This window comes from Zonotrichia leucophrys, chromosome 9, assembly GCF_028769735.1.
Source record: "Zonotrichia leucophrys gambelii isolate GWCS_2022_RI chromosome 9, RI_Zleu_2.0, whole genome shotgun sequence".
Taxonomy (NCBI): domain Eukaryota; kingdom Metazoa; phylum Chordata; class Aves; order Passeriformes; family Passerellidae; genus Zonotrichia; species Zonotrichia leucophrys.
The window spans coordinates 20873500-20891297 of record NC_088179.1 but is presented as its reverse complement, the minus strand read 5'-3'; the positions used below and the strand labels follow the sequence as shown (position 1 = coordinate 20891297).

The 17798-nt window shown below is 45.1% G+C and overlaps 1 protein-coding gene across 1 annotated transcript in view; it reads left to right on the top strand.

The window, feature by feature from the left end:
- The first annotated feature begins 2025 nt into the window (after nucleotides 1-2025).
- Nucleotides 2026-17798, top strand: part of FNDC3B (fibronectin type III domain containing 3B) — a 184409-nt gene continuing 168636 nt past the window's right edge. The window contains exon 1 of the mRNA XM_064721110.1: nucleotides 2026-2204. The gene's annotated coding sequence lies outside the window, so the exon portion shown is untranslated. The remainder of the gene's footprint in view (nucleotides 2205-17798) is intronic.

Here is a 17798-nt window from a genome sequence, read left to right as displayed (position 1 = left end):
CCCTGTTTTGAGTTTCTGGATATGGACCAGACTTTTAGATAGATAGAAAAGCTACAAATCAGTCCTATGGTTCCATTTCTTTCCTCTTCTTTATTTCTTTTCATTTTGCTTTCTGCAGGTTTATTTACTCTTCAATTTAAATTTTATCTTTTTTTCATCCTTTTTCAACTCATGTCTGTGATTTTTTCCCTTCTAAACCAATGCCTTCACTGTCCCTTCTCTCTCTCTTTTTTTTCCCCCCCCAAAACTGTCTACAAGATGAAGTAAAGTCTTTACCACCCCAGTAAATAATTAATTTCATCTGGTCTGTAACTCTATCCAGGACCATCAAAAAGTTTGCATGTTTTGGGTCAATAATAAAACAAAACATTTTTCTACTTTTAGATTTTATGCATTACAAAAGTTTTTGCAATTAACAACGAACAATACTTAGTGCTGGCTGACCATTCCACAATGAAAAATCTTTCCCATGGGAAAATTGCCTATTTGTTATTTTCGTACGAATTATCTATTTCAGATAACTTTATTTTCATTTTTCTGGGTTTTAGTCATGTGCAAAAAAGCCCAAAACCCAGCCTATTTGGCCATGATGCTTTTACTCAGCCTTGATGTCAAACTGATTTTTCTTTAGTGTGTTTCAGCAAGAAGCAGAACATCAAGGAGTCCTATGGGAAAAATGTTTGTGTTGCTATTTTAATGCAAGCTGAAGAAAATACACCTGGGCTGCCTCAGACTCCAGAGGGTTTTTCAGTTTTTGAAAGGAAACCTTGCTCTGGTGGATAAAGTGGATCAATCATTGATAAAAGTTGTTGGGAAAAGTAACAGTGAAGAGTACAGTGATGGAGAGAAGGCAGAGCACAGGACGTGCGGGCGATGAGTTCCTGCAGAGGAAGGTTGCCTTCCCCAAGGACCATGGTTAAATCAAAAGACCCTTCATAGCACTGCTGTGATCTGTGGTGGGGGTAAGGCCAAGTCCTATTTTAAGCTTTTCCTGTAACCAGATTACAGCTCCAGTCATGACTCCCCCATGGCCTGGATGCAGTGCTGGGAGGTGAATGACCACCACAGCCCCTCCTCGGGGCTCTCTTCCAGAGCCAGGGCATAAACTGTTCTTTAGGGCTGCACAGTTTAATAAGTCAGAGCCTTTAGCCCTCAAAACATTGCCTAGAATTTTTCCTTTTGGCTCCCAGCTGATGGAAATGTAGGAATGACCACACTGATGGGAGCACAGGCCTTGGCATTGCAGCAACCTGCAGCGGGCATCAAGGGGAGGACACGGATGGGGACACGCACTGATCGCAGCCTGGAACTGCTTGGGCAAAGGGCTACCCTGTCACAAATAGCATTTTGGTGACAAGTTTCCAACATCCATCATAACCACACACCCCTGCGAGGGCTGGGTGGACAGGAGGCTCCATGGGTGATGTGTGATCTAAGGGTGATATCTGGCAGTAAGTGAAGGGTCTACAAAACATATCTTATGAGGAACAGCATAAGATGTTTAATATGGAGAAGAAGAGGGTCAGGTGAGAGCTCATCCCTCTCTACAAGTCCCTGAAAGGAGATTGTAGCTAGCCGGGGGATGCTCTCTTCTCCCGCACCTGCAGTGAGAGGAAAACAGCCTAAAGCTGGGATAGGGGAGATTCGGATTAGACATTAGAAACAAATGTTTTACTTTTAGGGTGGTCTGACACTGAAACGGATGGAGGTGGAGTCACTACCGCTGGAGGTGTTAAAGAGGCGTTTGGACCTGCCGCTGGGCGATGCTGTTCAGGGGTTATAGCGGTGCTGCTGGCCGGGCGGCAGGACCGGCTCATCTTCAGCCCTGACGATTCTCTAACTCTATTATTCCGCGGTTCCAAGGAACGACGGGCGGATCGCGGCGGGCGGACGAGGCGGAACGGGAACGCGAACCGGAGCGGCTGGGGCCGAAGGGGCCGGGTGCCGTGCCCGCCCCGTGCCCGCCCCTCACGGAGCGCCCGCCCCGGCGGCGCGGGGCGGGGCGGCAGCGGGGCTGGCCGGCGTCCCACGCCCGCCTCGGCCGCCTTTTCGGCGGGAGCCGCTACTCCAGAGTGCGCGGTAGCGTGGGCCGGCCGGGGCCCCATGTGGTGCCGACATCACTGACATGGCGGAATCCCCGCCGAGCCCTCCCGGCACTCGCTCCAGCTAACCGGGACTCGCCGCCCCGCACCGCCCTCCCGCAGGTAAGGACGCGGCGGCGCTGCGGGCGAACGGGTGCCGGGCGGGGAGCCCCGCGGCTCCGCTGCGCTCCGAGCGCCGGGCAGCCGCGTCCCCCGCCCCGCGGCGCCTCTCCGGGTCCCGGCTCTTTTGTTCGGCGGCGGGACGCGGCCGCACTCGGTGGAAAGTTTCTCTGCCCGCCCCGCCGGCTCCGTCCGCCGCGGGGAGCGCCCGGCGGGCGGGCGGGCGGGAGCGGCCGCGCTCGGGGCTGGCGGCGGGACGGGCGCTCCAGCACCGCCCGGCTGTCCCTGGGGGCGGCCGGCCCGGCTGCTGTCATCGCCACCGCCCTCCCCGCCCGCTGCGGCTCCCGGAGGAGAAGTGCGGGAGCGGTCGGGGCCGGCGGGGGCCGCGGGCACCGCGGTGTGTGCGGGGCGCCCCCCGAGCCGCGCCCCGCTCCGCAGCCCCCTGCCCGGCCGGGGCTGCGGGCAGGTGGAGAAACCGGGCGCTCCTCCGCCTCCAGAACGTCGGGATCCAGAGGGCATGTTGGAGAAAAAGCTGGAGAAAGGCGCGACCGTCTTCTCTTGGCCCCGTCCTCCCCGCCGGGCTCCTGGCAGAGGCGGCTTGGGGAAGGAAAGCCCTGGAAACTTTTTATTTTTGCTTGCCAGACACCTTTTTAAAATGGCATGCGACCAGCAGACGGAGTAAAAAAGAACAACCCTTTTTAAAAGCTTAACCTCTCTTAGGTTAAGACCACAGCTGCATCCCCCCCTTCTCGGTTCTCAGAAATGTTCTATTTAAATAAGGTTTTGGCGGAGGTAGTGCGGCTTGGAGTTAAATGTAACGAACCATTTATCCCATCTATATTTGTAGAATAGATGGCGCGGGGCAAGCCTGCCTCTCTCCATATTAGTAATTTTGTATTTCATTTGCATTTCTTTGTGTCCTTTGAGTGTATAAAAGTACTGGCCTTAAAGGGGTAGTTACCCCATCACAGGGTGGGGTGGGGGGGAGCTGAGATACGTGGAGATTAGAGTTCCTTGTTGGTGTTTTTAATTGTGGATTTTTCTGTTTGCTGTTCGGACTCCGTGCTGGGTCTGTGAGAACAGGATTCACATATCCCAGTTACCTGTGCCCTAACCACAGCTGCTGTATCCCTTAACCGCTTACCCTGCAGAACACAGTACGTTCCTGAAAGGTGCCAAACCAGTCTAACTCGAGTTTAACAATGTGCTGGGTAATGGCATTTCAAACTTCCACAGATTTTTAAGCGTAGACCACTATTTCTCAACCTTCTTCTTTTTTTTTTTTTTTTTTTTTTTTGTAGCAGAGCTTGCTTATAAAGAGTTTAGGAGTGCCAGGCCTGGCAGTGCCTGTCCTGGTCCGGGTCTGCGCTTTGTTCTGATGGGGAGCGGCCGGTCTGGACACGGATGACACAATGTGTGCTTGGCTGGGAATCCAGATAAAGGCCTGGCTTCCTTGAACCTCAGGAATGGCCGAGGGCTCCTCCTGAGTGGAAGCATCTTGCTCTTTTTGCCCCGTTCACCTACGGCCCGTGTGTCTTTCTCAGCAGTCGCTGCCGGTGCTACCAGTAAGAAAATGATTCTTGGCCGAATTCCCGGGGTCATTTCGGGTCTCGCACAGAAGCGGTCTGTTAGTGCTTTTCTCTTAATCTTCGGCACTTCTGTGGTTCCCTCTCGTTAATTTCAAAGCTGTTGTGATTTGTGGTTGTGTTGGGACCCTGCTGTGGCAGCAACGTCTGCTGCCCCAGAAGTATCGTGTATTGTTCTTCCCAGTTCAGTATCTTTTAGCTACTTTATGCTTATAATGTAGCTCAGAGATGAGTCTGTGTGGAAGGTGATGTATTTTACTTTTTTTTTTTCTTTTCTAAAATTTTGTGCCTTTGGGACTCATCTGGTTTGGGTTTGAGGTCGCTGCTGGGACAGCAACGAGAGGGTTTTTTCATACTGTTAGCCTATAGTTGGCCAAAGGATAAGAAATTAAGGTAGCTGGCAGCCAAAATAAGCTGATATTCTGCTATAGCCAAGAAGCTCAGAGCTGTAACTCCATACTGCAAGTATTTTATCTTTAGTCTCAGAAAAGTTTGTAACTTTCAATCTGAAATGTGTTTATCCTGGCACTTTTTTTCCTATGTGTAGTATTCAGGGAACTAAAAGAAGTTTTCTCCATCATACCTATTTCTTAGCAGAGAATTTGGTTTTTTTTCCTCCTCACTTTATAGTTTTCTTCCGAGAAAGAGAAGCAGTTAAGAGCAGTCAGACTTCTGCAGTTCATAAATCTGTGCAAGAAAATATGTACAAATCATGCAGCAAACTTCTGCATGTGTGTGGTTGTATTCATGAACTTTCTAATAAGTATAATTGACTTTTTCCCTCATGTAAGTTGTCAAAATCAACATTTACAGTATGAATAAATGTTTGTAGCATGAGGATAAATGCCTGCTAAGCACATGTAATTAAATACAAGGCCCAGAGCCTGAAAACACCTGAATCAAACAAATTACTCTCCACAGTGCTTTTTTCTTCACTGTAGTCTGCCCCTTCCATCCAAAGAAAAGACATGGGGGGAGATGGAGTGGGGTGGCACTTTGGGACACACTGGGACAGCATCCTGTCACTCCACCAAGGCTGTTTGGTTTAAAGTCTGGAAATAGTGTCACTGGAATTGTTTTGAGCAACATGCCGCAAGTTATCGAAATTCCATTTGTTTGCAGCAGCCTTTGGTGTGCAGCAAATAAAATAAATAGCAGAAGAAGCCAGCAGAGCCCTGTGTAAATCTCAGCTGTGCAAAAGAACTGGCGAGACAAAGTTTCCCAAGCGTTGCCCCGAGGATTTGTGCCTCAGCAATTGTCTCTGCACTGCTGAGTGGTGGAGGATCCTCTGGAAACAGCAGGATCAAAACTCGTGTTGTTTACGGCCAAGGTTTAGTGTCCCTGTGTGATCCGTCCCTGGAGATGGGAGGTATGTGGGAAGAGGGAAGTTCTTCAAACAAGGCGGTGGAAATAGGAGCCGCTGGATACACAGCGGTGAAAAGCCATCTACAGGCAGGAATGCTGGTGTGCCAGCGAGCAGATAACTCCAAACAGCTTCCAGTGGGGACGTGGTGCTTGGCGTTTTTATCAGTTTGTTCTAAGCACCTCTTTGCAAAATTAAAGTTGGAAGCCTGCTCGCTGTTGGATTCCAGGCTGCCAGGGAAAGAAAAAAAAAAAAAAGGAAAAAAAAGCACAAACTAATTAAATGTGATTTATTGTGGAATTTGCAAGAGTGTTGGAGAGATGAGTTGCCTTTCAGAAATGCTGCTGTGGATGTTAAATCTGTGCTTTGCTCTGGATGAAAAATGACGGTGCTGTTGAGCAAGTGCACAAGAAAAACGTTGTCTGTGTTAAAGTCTGTTCTCGAGCAGGAATATTCCCTGGAGGTCCCAGGTAGTGCAGCCTGGAGCAAATCTTTGTGGTGCTTTTAATTGGGAAAAGGATGGGTTTCCTTGAGCTTAGAGGTTAAAATGCAGGGCTTCTCCAGTGACATGCTTTCTGTGTTTCATCTGAGGAATCCTTTGTTTACAAGTAAATTGTGGTGTTTGTTAGCAGATAACAGACAAAAAGCCAGCAGCATAAGAAACACTCTCTATTTGTTTTTCTAATGGTGACAGTTTATAATGGTGATATACTGAAAATTGCTGTGTGGATGCTCTGTTTAGTAAACTGCAGCTATGTATAGTGTTAGTTTTGTAATATGAAGCAATAAACAATTCCTAAGTAATGAAATACATATTTTATAATTTCTTTTTTCGAGAGGATGAAACTACAGCTAATACTAATATGTGGCATTTGCTTGTTCTGGCATCTGCTCCTCATTCTATAAGATACTCAGTGCAATGACAAGATGGATTCAGGAGAGGGGTTTCTGCTCTTGTGTTTTTGTTTATCTTGTTATTTTTTAGATTTAGAATAACTGAGAGCAAACACTTGAATTCTCTGGAGATGAAGGTGATAAGCCTGTCTGATTTTTCTGTTGTGTTAGTGTATTGCAATTCTATGGCAGCAATGCAAATGCCTTAAAACATGCTTTGCATCCTGGTCTCTTATCATTGCTTTATACATTATTATGGACTTCTCTATTATTAGATCTTTGCAAAGGGCTCTAATAATAGAATATGTGTATACATGTATTTAAACGTCTACTTCATGCTTCCAGGAATGCTTCATGTGGAATGCCTTGGAAAGAGAGAAAGAAATTCCTTTCAAGAGGCTAATAAAAACTTCAATAAACAACAATTTTAGATGACCCTTGCCACCCTCAGGGATGCTTGGGATGTTGTGGACAGATTTCCTCATGCTTTTAATCTGGACTAGCAAAACCAGTCTGCTCTTAGTTTGTAGGTTCTCTGTGCAGATGTGTCAATTTTACGTGGTTGCTCCCTATCTTCCATCACCCACTAATAAAAAGCCAGTGTTTATAACCTATATCCCCATGTTATCTTTTGCCCCAAATATTTCTGCACAATTCTTTAGTCAAACCCGGAACTGTAGTGAAGATGGAGTGATTATTTTGGACCTTGATAGCAGAAGCAGTGTGGGAGTACAGAGTTGTCCTGATTGTTTCAGGATGACCTTACCATTTTCCTTTAGTGTATGGTTAGTTAGCTGAAAGAATTAATTCCACTTTATAACTTGCCTTTGCTGTAGAAGTATGTCCCTATTCAATGACAATTCAGGTAACATAAGTGACCTTATGCTTGCAGACACTTGAACTGATCTGGGTATGTTACTCAGTGCTACGTATTGCTCTGCTCCTCATTTATTTATTGATGTGGAATAATGCAGCAGAGAAAAAGGATGAAAGCATTTGTGGATAATGAGAGCACTGGGTAGGTTTCCTTCTGGTCAGGCTGTTTTTTGTGGATTCATGTGATGCCAGCTTGCAGAATGGAAAAAATTGCCTTCAGTGTCTTGTTACTAGCAAATGTGTGGCAACCAGAAGCATCACTTCATTAGAATGAATTGACAGAGCAGAAGAGACCCAGTGAGAACTGCAGAGCTTGTGGAATATTTTGGGGTCTGTAATGCCTGAATAGTGTGTGGGTTTTTGTTTTTTTTTTTTTTTTCTTTGTCTAGAAGTACTGATGGAAACGGTGATTTTGAAAAGCAAAGGCACAGCTTTGGCTTGACTGACTCTGTCAAGGGTGTTGCTTTACTGGAGGACTCAGTATCTTGTCTTTCATATGATGCTAAAGTATCAGGAGTAATGCCTTATGTTGAAGTGGGAAAAGTTCCTCTTTCTGTGACAAGACAAGGCAAATTGGAATATACCATGTATCTGATTCTTCTAGGTGTATTTGAACTGGATGGAAGTTTGGGACCTAGTTGCATACGTGTTTGTGTGTTACTCTGTTCTTGCAGCAGATGGTAACTGGTGTTTGACTTTGAGGAGTGTGTTTGACTTGAACAGTTGTAATGTTGGTCTTGTTTTCACCAGTTCTTACTTCACTTTGCTTAGAACACACTCATGTCCTGTTCTTTTGTACTGCTCCAAAGCTCTGAGGAAATGGTTTTATAGGCTTGTTAGGAGATATACTTTTTTATTAACTATATTAAAAATTGAAAAAAGGGGTTGAAAATAAGCTGTACATTTTCCCCAAAACGTGTTAGTGATCCTCTGTTATACAGTCCTGTATTGAACTGTGGCTACCTTGGGAGGCATGACTTTTAAGGTGAAGAATTTTTTCCTATTTGGTTGCATTGTCTGAAGGATGGCAACACGTTTCTTGAGGGCTGATTTCCACTGAGTCATCCCCTGAGCAGGGCAGAGGGATGTTCAGCTGCTATCACATCTTCTGCTTTGGCAGGTTAACTAGGAAATTTGTTCTCAAAGCCTGCCTTGGGGAGGAGAGTGCAACAAGTCTTTATTTTCGAATGCTGGAAAGTGTTAGACGCTGTGGCAGCTCAAAGAAAAGCAAATGAAAGAAAAGAACCATTTCTTACTCTGGATTTTTATGGAATTGGCTTCTGCTTTAGTGAGGTGGTTTTTTTTTTAATTCCAAGGTCTGCTTTTCTCAGCGTCCCACTTGCCCATCCTTTCTTTAACACACGTACTCATTAGCCACCTGTGATTCTTGATACTACAGTAGGGTTTTCCTTCTATTATCTCTCAGTATATTTTACATTCTGTTGGTTGCAAAGCTGTTAAAGGTGATCCTTAGCATGCAGTGAGGTTTTTTATGCTCCTGTGCTCTAAGCTGGAGGTTTGGGGTGCAGCATTTGGTCACAGGAGCATCATCCTCTTGAGCCACCCATCTGACAATCCCAAGTCTGGGGAACTGGGCAGCTAGAGACACAATCCTGAATTTGGCACAGCGTTTGCTCTTAGCTGGCTTTTCTTGAACGCTTCAGATGTGGGTGAGGGAGGGGCAGCAGATCTGTGTTCGTGGTGGAACGCTGCGTTCCCTTCTGTGCTCTTCCCTTTGGGTTCATGCGCTGGCTGTGACGCGTGGCCTGTGGGACATGAGGAGCGTGTCCATCCACACGTGCACTGGGGTGTGCCCAGCTCTGCAGCCCAGGTGGCAGTGTCCTGGCCCCAAGGTGCGTGCAGGTGACCCAGGAGGGCCGTGCTGTGCGGTCCTCATGTGCTTCATGGAGCTGAAGTGGCCTGGTCTGACAGGACCACACGTGCTGCTCCTTGGATCACAGGTTGAGGCATTGTTGATAGTACAGGTCCCAGCCAGGCATACAAGGAGGGAAAATCCATCTTCAAAGGCTGGTTCTGAGGAATGGGTCAGAAGTTTCCTGGCTTGGTTGGCAAGGGTGTTATTATAAGGAAAGAAATGAGGGATTGGTGTAGTGAGGTGGCCTTGTGTTTTGGCTGTCGTGTTTAACTCCTTCCCCCACTTCCACTTCTGAAACTGCACATGGTCTTTGGAGAACTTAGGCTTGGAGAGTAAGCCAGAAGCAGGACGAGCTGCAGAAAGTTGGTGGTGCTACGGAAAAGAGAAAGGGATGGTGAAAAAAAAAAAGCTAAATTCAGTATAAATCATAGTTAAGTGGTGCTTCACTATGTCTGTGTTAATGTCTGAACATGTACATATGTTGTCTCCTTTTAAATGAGTGACCTTACGTGGCTTGGAGGAGCAGAAAAAATGTCACAGGGTCACAAATAATCCCCTGTAGAAATTGTGGAGTGAAACAACACTTACACTTCTGGATCAGTTGAAAATGATTCTCTAGCCAAAAGACTGACCCCTGCTCTCTGTGTGCACTGTGACCCTGCAGGCTGTCAGCTCTGCTCTGAAGAGTTCAACCTCCTTTTGTACTTGTAGGAAATGTATGTTGGATGTTCTGAGGATAAAGGGTTAATTTTATGGCATTTCAGGGTGTCAGTTTGTATGTTTATAAGTCAGTTTGTTTGACAGTCAATTTCTTTCTGTTCTATAATCAGAAGTTTGTTATTTAGGCTGCTGTAGGTACCTTCCTGGTCTGTAATACTGACAAAACACCCAGAATAAGCAGAACTGAAGCCTGGTTTTCTGGTACTTCTGTGTTTTGCTTGCACTTAAGCAGGTAGGTGGTTCATTCCCACGGTGTTTCCTTGTGTAACTTCCTATTTGTATGTTGTCCTTTTGGTTTATTTGTTACAAAGCTAAATTACATTAGAGTTCAGCAGGACCTCAAAACAACAACAGAAGTCAACAAAGAGAAACCTTAAAGGACCAAAGCAAAATGACTTTGTATTTCTGTGTGGTTAACTTAGATGTTGGTGAGGTAATGATGTCATGTTCAGGAGTAAGAAATATCCTATGGATTACACCAGAGACCCAGTTAATGTCTTGTTGGATGTCTATTGTGGACTACTGGGCAGCACTCAGCTGTTTTCACCATGCTAGGAAGTTAAATAAAGTTAATTGAGAATTTTAGTACTAGATCATAGGCACCAGTGATCTAGGGTCACACTCTTACCTGGTATTGAGCATGCAGGTTACATTATTCTTAGCTGGCCATAACCAATGCACAAGAAATCTTATGGCTAAAGAGGAATTCTGAGATTTTTCCACAAAGCAAAAGTTCTGTAGAGTTTGATATAAAAGTGGAGAGAAGTGACTGAAAGGATAGATTTAGCTTAGATATTAGGAAGAAATCCTTTAATATGAGGATGGTGAGACTGGCACAGGTTGCCCAGAGGAGCTGTGGCTGCTCAGTCCCTGGAAGTGTCCAAGGCCAGGCTGGACAGGGCTTGGAACACCCTGGGATTGTGGAAGGCATCCCTGCCTGTGGCAGGGGATTGAAGCTACATGGTCTTTATGGTGCCTTTCAACCCAAACCATTCATGAGTCTGTGATCTGAGCCTTAATCCTTGTTCCTTGTGTGTCAGCTGGTGGTGAAATTAACTTGTTTCATTCTGCTCCGCACATGTTTATTTTTGCAGCTCCATATGCTGCTCTAACAGATCTTTATTATTGCTTGTTAAGTTCAGCGGTGCTTTTAGTGACTGCACAAAACATAAACATCCTCTGTGACTTCGTTAGGCATACAGTGCAAACTCTTTGTTGCCTTGAAGGCTGTTCCTCGGGTCAGTGAGCGCTGTGAGCAGCAGTCAGGGCACTGTACGCCCACGGCTGCGAGGAGATGAGGAACAGAACAGAATTGTCTTGTTACCCAATTTAAGTGTCTTCTCCCTGCGAGCTCTCGTGTGTGTGTGTGGTGTTTTATCTTTACCCTTTCCCCTCTGGGTTAGCAGGGCTGGACGTGCTCGTCCAGCTGTTCCAGCTGCCGTGTTCAGTGGGCAGGAAATGGTGATGTGGTGGAAATTAGGCAATTCTGCCGAGCGCAACCAAAAGGATCTCTGATCTCTTCCACTTCTGGCTTCTGGGTAAAACGAAAGAGTCAAGTCATTCAGATACTTCTGTAACCACAATCTGTGCAAGGAATGAGGTGGCTACACTTGAATTTTTATGTGCCTCTGAATAGGTTGCTTCAGTGGATGTGTGAGAGCTGCTATGTTACTGTAAAGGCAATATTTGTGGATCTAAAACTCCAACTTCAGGACATCAACGGTTTCACTTCCTTTTGGCATTTTGTGATCATTCAGTCAAACAGGATGATATTATGCCCTAAAATGCTGCTGTGAAAAGGTTTTTCAGTTTCTCAGAGCTTCTAGATTATTCCAGTCCTGCTCTTGCTAGCACTTCTGAGTATCCTTCTGGTCTGTCTTACTAAATTCTTATTTCTCTATTTCCTTTTTCCTTTGTTAGGTTTTTCTAGACTACAGTGTATTGATTTCAGTGTGTGGGTTAGTGCAAGGGGAAGAAGGCGAGTGAAATGTGAGAATTGGGACAGAGAAAATAGGGATATGTCAAGACATGGAAAATAGTATTGACTGGATCAGTTTGCAAGTAGACCAAGTGTATTATTATTATTGGCCCTGCTATAATTAAGGTTCCGTGACGTTCTCTCTCGTTGAAGCACAAGGAAATACAGGAACACACTCTTAGGGGATTGAGTTGACTTGGGCAGTGATAAGAGCAGACCTGGCCAGCCTGGCCAGCCCAGGGCCGTGGTGGAGCTGCAGCTGCAGGGCTGTGGGCAGTGCTGGCTGGGCCACGTGGCAGCGGCAGATCTGTCCTTGCACTCGGGAGGGAAAAGCAAAGCCTTGGCCTGCTGCCTGGGCTAACCTCACACGGCAGGCAGAGGACTTGGGTTTGAGTTAGAAAGCGTATGGGGATGGCAGATTGGATCTGTCAGCTTCCCTCCTCTTCTGTCCTTGGAAGAGTTATTTTCCATTATTATGGATACATAGATTTTTTGTTTTTTTAAGTGTCCTGGCTCTGTGGAGCAAGTGAGATGTAACTGTGTTCTGCTGGCTCCCTGAAGGGTTCCCCCAGCATGGCTGGCTGGGCAGGAGGTTTCTCTCTGCTGAGGTCCTGCCTGTGCTCCCTGGACTGTTCCTCCTCCTGCTCCTATTGCCTGGCAAGTTCAAGACAATTTGAGGGAGCTGTATGCAAAGTGTAGGTGATTCGCATGAAGAAAACTTCCTTAAAATTTTCGACGAAGATTTGACTGGTTCTTCAGTTTGTGTTTTATGTTGGCTGCATACTGTAAAAGTATCACTGATTTACTATTTTTTCATATCCCTACTTTTCTCAGAAAATGTTTTGCAATATTGGACTTGTGCATTTATGAAAGGATTTGGCAGATGGGAAGGGGAAGCAACAACTCTTCTCTCATCATACATAGAATACACAGTTGGAAAGAAGAAACAGATAAATACCTTTTTTATCTATTCTAGTATATTAGACAAAGGTTTTCTTTGTTTTTCTGCCAACAGCAGCTCTTCCTGACCTTTGTGATCAATATTAGCAGTGAAGTTTCTTTGAGCAGATGTGGAGACTTTGTTGTGCAACTGCTCAACCAGAGTGTGAACGTGGCCTGATAGTGGTTATACAGCCATGAAGAAAGGTATCCACCCAAGGGGGGAATCTCATTTTGCCTCTAATAGAGATGGGAAGGGAGATTAACAGTATTTTGCAAGTCCCTCTGGGATTTGTTTTGGAAAGTGTATGCTTTCTGATCACCTATGTTAGTGAAAGATGGGTAAATTGGAAGTGGTAGAGTTACAGGCGAGGGTTACAGGCATGACTGAAAGTGTGGAAAGCCTTTCTCGTAAGATGAGATGAAGAAATGTTTAACAGGAAAGAAGTTCCAATGAACTTTACTATCTCTAAATCCATCAGAGAGGTAAACATGGAATGCATACAGGACTGTTTAAGCCAAAAGCCAGTGCTGGCAGATGAACGTGTGGACACAAGATGTCAATAAATAAAAACTTATTCAGAATTTGATTGAGCAGCTTAGTCCAAACCCAGCCCAGCTATCTAAACAGGAGCCAACTCAGGGCATGCAGAAATACCTCAGTACTTTTAATGTACAGGGCTTAATGCAAGGCTATTAAAGAGTATGTGCCTGTGGTATTCCCATATATGAATAAAGACTGTACCAGTGGCAGATGGATTTCATGGGAGTGGGAGAACAGGGAACCTGGAATATAATCTGATGAAAGTACTGTGGGCATTCAGTGCAGCTGCAAAATTTATAAATCTAATCCTTATTTCTTAATGAACGGGCATTCAGCTTCAACTGGCAACTTCTTTTCAATTCTGCTTGCCCCTGAAGTTGTGCAGAGCTGTACAATACTGGTGCTGCAGCTCCAGTATGGCTGCAATCATGGTGGAATTTCGCTTTCATGTCCTGCTACTTTTACTGATAGAAGGTCCTGATGTAACATGGTTCCAGGAAAGGAGATGGGTGGCTTTCAAAAAGCTTTGAACATCAGGTCAAACAACAAAGGTGCTTTCCAGAAGTGGTGGATCACTTATCAAAGTGGAGAGGTTTGTATCCAAAACTTTACCAAGGATAATCTCTAGGAAAGAGTATGTTAATTCTTCAGATAATCGCAGGCTTCAAAGCAAAATCAGAATGCAAGATAAACTTTTGTTTACACTTTGTCCTAGGGGGAAAAGAATGTAACAAGGTCAGGCTTATACAAATGTTAATTTAAATATTTTAAAATGCCTGAATTTGTGTGCTGGTAGAAGATGGAAGCTATACTGAAATACAAGATAAAAGCTTTTTATATAAGTGAAATCAGTGAACAAATGTGCAATGCCAAAGTAGAAATACTTTCAGTGATAAGGAAAGGAAAATTTAAATTTGGTCATCTGCAACTTCACAAGTGGCTGTAAAAGCAGCAAATTGCTAGGTCTGCTTGCACCAGGACTCTGGAAAAGGAAAAAGCATGTAGAGAAGGTATTGTCCAACTAATTGCTTGGTAGCTACACTGAAATTTCTTGAATACTGGACCTATGGTTTCCCCTTTCCCAGCAGATACGCTTTTGTGTCAGAAGTTCATGTTTCTTTGGAGAGAGGAGGATGCAGTGAGTCCTGCAGACTTTCATCTGAGCCTTTTCCTCTGCAACAGGAGTCACAGGCCTTGTTGGCAAAGGTGTCTTCTGTGATACAGCTGAGATTTTTGTGTGGGGTGGAATTTTTTTTTGTTTTAGAGGCAGGTTTTACTTAAACATATTATCAACACTCTTATTTAAGCTTGTGATGTGCTTTTTCCGGAGCTGCTTGGGGGGTACAAGTTGTTTTAATTGTCTTTATGCTAATTCAGAAGAACTGGGAGCTTGTTTCCATCCATCAGCGCTGGAAAGTGAAACAAAAGCCAAGCAAACTTGCAGATGGTTGCAGGTCCTGGATCCCAGCCACTGCCCAATGGCTCTGTCATTTGCTGCTTACAAAACACTGTGCTGGGCTGTGAGCGTGTGCTTTGCCTTGCCTGTGCTGGGCTGTGAGCGTGGGCTTTGCCTTTGCCAGGAAGGTGAAGCGCTGAACGTTCCCCGTGGGGTCCCCAGCCTTTGGCCAGGGCTCCCTGCCAGCCACGTAAGGATTGCCTTGGGAGTTCTCCAGGCTTATAAAACACCCAGCTGTTGAACTTTCAGGAGTTGTGTGACTGGGCAGCTGGGAGCTCGGATGGGCTGGAGGATGAGCTGTATTTGACGGGGGAACAATGGTTACACAAGCGCACACACGTACTCCCCTCACCCCCTTCTGGGGCCATGGGTGTGCACTATCTGAAATCCTGGTGCTAATTAAAAATCACAATAAGACAGTGCACTTAAAAGTGGCTTTTGTTGGTTTGTTTTGATTTTTGTTTTTTTTTTTTTTTTTTTAATTTAAAACTGCTCTGACTGGGGAGTTAATGAAGCAACTGGGAACAGCATCTCACACCGCGGCCACTTGTGTTGGTGCAAAATATGTTGGAGTTGATTTTTATTGTTCCTATGGGATTTCAGCCTACTGTGGCAAGGGAAAAGTTAACATGGGCAACAAGAACTAGCTTCCAGAGGGGAAAGTGCTGGTGGGAGGCCAGGAGCTGACTGGAAGAGCCTGGCTGGGAATGGGGCAGAGGGAGCATCCCCGGGCAGGTTGGCAGAGCCCAGAGCACAGCAGAAGGGATCAGTGGGGCTTTATTTAATGCTGGCTGGGTAGTATGGTTTAGTTTCAGTCTCACCCACAAGCTGCTAAGCATTTCCTGATTTAGGAAGGTCAATATGAAAAAACTTGCAGTGTAAAGCTGTAGTTTTTTTATGTGGACAGTCAAACAGATCGCATGAAGTGATAATTAGTGTTACTGGCCAGGGCACGCTGTCAATTTTAGTAGGAAATCATTAAATAAACACTGGTGAATAACCAGTATGCTGGTTCTTCTTCCCTTGGAAGAGACCAGGGCACTAACAGAAGTGATGTGTTCCATTATCCCCATTTTGCAGCTGAGAAAACAAGACACAGAGGTGAAAATACTGGAGATACTTTGTTTGGGGCTTGTTTCAGTTGAGGCTGGACTAGAAATCTTATTAGTGCTCTGCACGTGTGTGGGGGTTTCCCTCCCCAAGGCTGCTCTTGAGGAGTGCCTGTGTGCAGTTCCTACCTCTGAAAGCCTCTCCCAGAGGTTTCCTTGGCAAGAGGGCAATAACTACTTGCCTTTTGCTCAGCATATTGTATTGCATCTGTAGGAAGCCTTTGTACAAAGCTGACTTGCCGTGGGTGGGGGGGGGCAAGGACAGTTCCCTTACAAATGCCAACTTTCCAAACTAACACAATTGTCAGTAGGCAGTACAGCCTACACCTGGTTTAGTAAGGTTATAGTTCTTTTTTAGAAAGGATAAAGTTATCTTGGCTGACTTGTAATTTGTATTTCTGGTGGGTGCATGAAGTCATGTTGCCATAAGAGGAGGGAATACTACTCACTTCCCCTGGCTGATTCCATCTACTTCAGTAGATAATGTTTGGATTTTCATTTCTAATGTTGTGCCAAATTCTGATTTGCCTGGCTCCTGCTTCTGCTCCTGTTCTTTAGTGTCCAGTCCTCGTTGGCTGGGGCTACATAAAAATGCCAACCCTTTGAGAGGGCTGATGTGCCATGTGTTGGGCACTCGGTGTTATCAGCTCACAGATTAATCTGTGGTCACTTGGCTGGCCAGCTCTTGATCCATTGGAGATATTTCATGTTGATTGTGCAGAGTGAGCTCTTTTATCAGTGTTGTGTGGTACCAAGTCAGAGGCTGGCTCAAGAACACACATGTGCTCCCACAGCTATCTCTCCAACCAGAGGTGTAATCTCGGCCGAGAGCGCACTTGGATTTGTTTGACAGGGCCTGCTTTATAGAGAATGACAATTCTGATTATGTTCCTATCTTTGCATTCCTTATCACTGGAATCCTTCATTGACTTTTGATTGTTTTATCTGAAAGCTGTGTCTTACTAATGGGATGTAATTGCACTGGGCAACCTGCTTCCCTCTCAGCTGCTGGTGCAGGGCTAACACAGTCTCTCTCTGCTGCATCCCTCTGCATCAGTGTGTCCTGTTGTTGGCAATAGGTCAGGCATTTCTTTAAAGGCTCCAATCAAAACTTAATTGAAACATTTTGGGGCTGACTTGCCCACTGGGGTAAGTCAACAAGTGCATTTTGTAGCTCTTCCAAATACCAAACAGAAGAATTCATTAAATTCTTTTCCCCTGCATCATTAGCCCTATTTTCACTTCTGTTTTGCAGTGGGGTTATGCTGCTATTGGAGTTCAGTCCTCCTTAGTTTATTTTAGAATGCAGCTCGTTTTCTGTTTTCTTGCAAGTCATGGTTATTTTTCTTTGTCTGACTTGTCTTGACTTCAGCCTTGGTTTCACTTAACCAAATTTTTGTACTACTTTCACTGGCTATTCTTAGCTTCTCTCTTTTACCCTTTTTTATGCTGCATTACATTTTTGTCTTCTTACCATGGTATCAGGATTGGATTTTAGTTGAAGTGTCCCTCTTTCTCAAACAAGGGAATCAAAATTTTTCAAGTTGTCTTTTCTGGAAAAACAAAGAAGAGCTTACAGTTGTAGATAAAGTTTTTCGAGTCCGTTTTTCCCCTCAGTTCTCCTCAGTTTTGGGAAATTAGCAGTTGTTGTTCTAAACCTAAACTGCATGTACTGACTCCAATTAATCTCCCTCTAATAACATTTGATTGCTGTGGCAACTCAGAAGTTCTCATGGGATGATTCTGACTGGCTCTGTGAAGATGAAACTTGCAGCTGTTGGGTATTGAGTGCACACAAGTCACAGGGACAATGAAACACTGAGGTTTTTTTCGCGCATCTCATATAGGTTGAGTGTGTATGGTGCAGGAAGTTTTGTTTGCTCTTGAGCTATGTTTGAATTCCCTTTGTGGTGTAAATCAAATAATTCTCTAAGTGCTGTCGTCAGTGGGGGAAGGAAATGGTTTCACAAGTGTTTGCTGTGCAGAACTTTGCGGAATAGTTCAAGTAGTTAAACAAAATGATACTAAGGAGCACTGAGGTTTGTGCTCCTTAGCTGAGGATTTTAACGATATTAAGGAGGACTGAGGTGCTCCTCAGTGCTCTGCTATGTGTGTGGGGCAGCTTGCTCTGAGCTGTGCACATCCTTAGCAGGTGATGTGCCAGTTAAAAGAACCAGCTCAACCACCTGGTTTTCATTTAAATTACATGTTCTCCTTTTAGCTACCTGTCCCAAGAACTAGTTTTCCCTCCTTTGA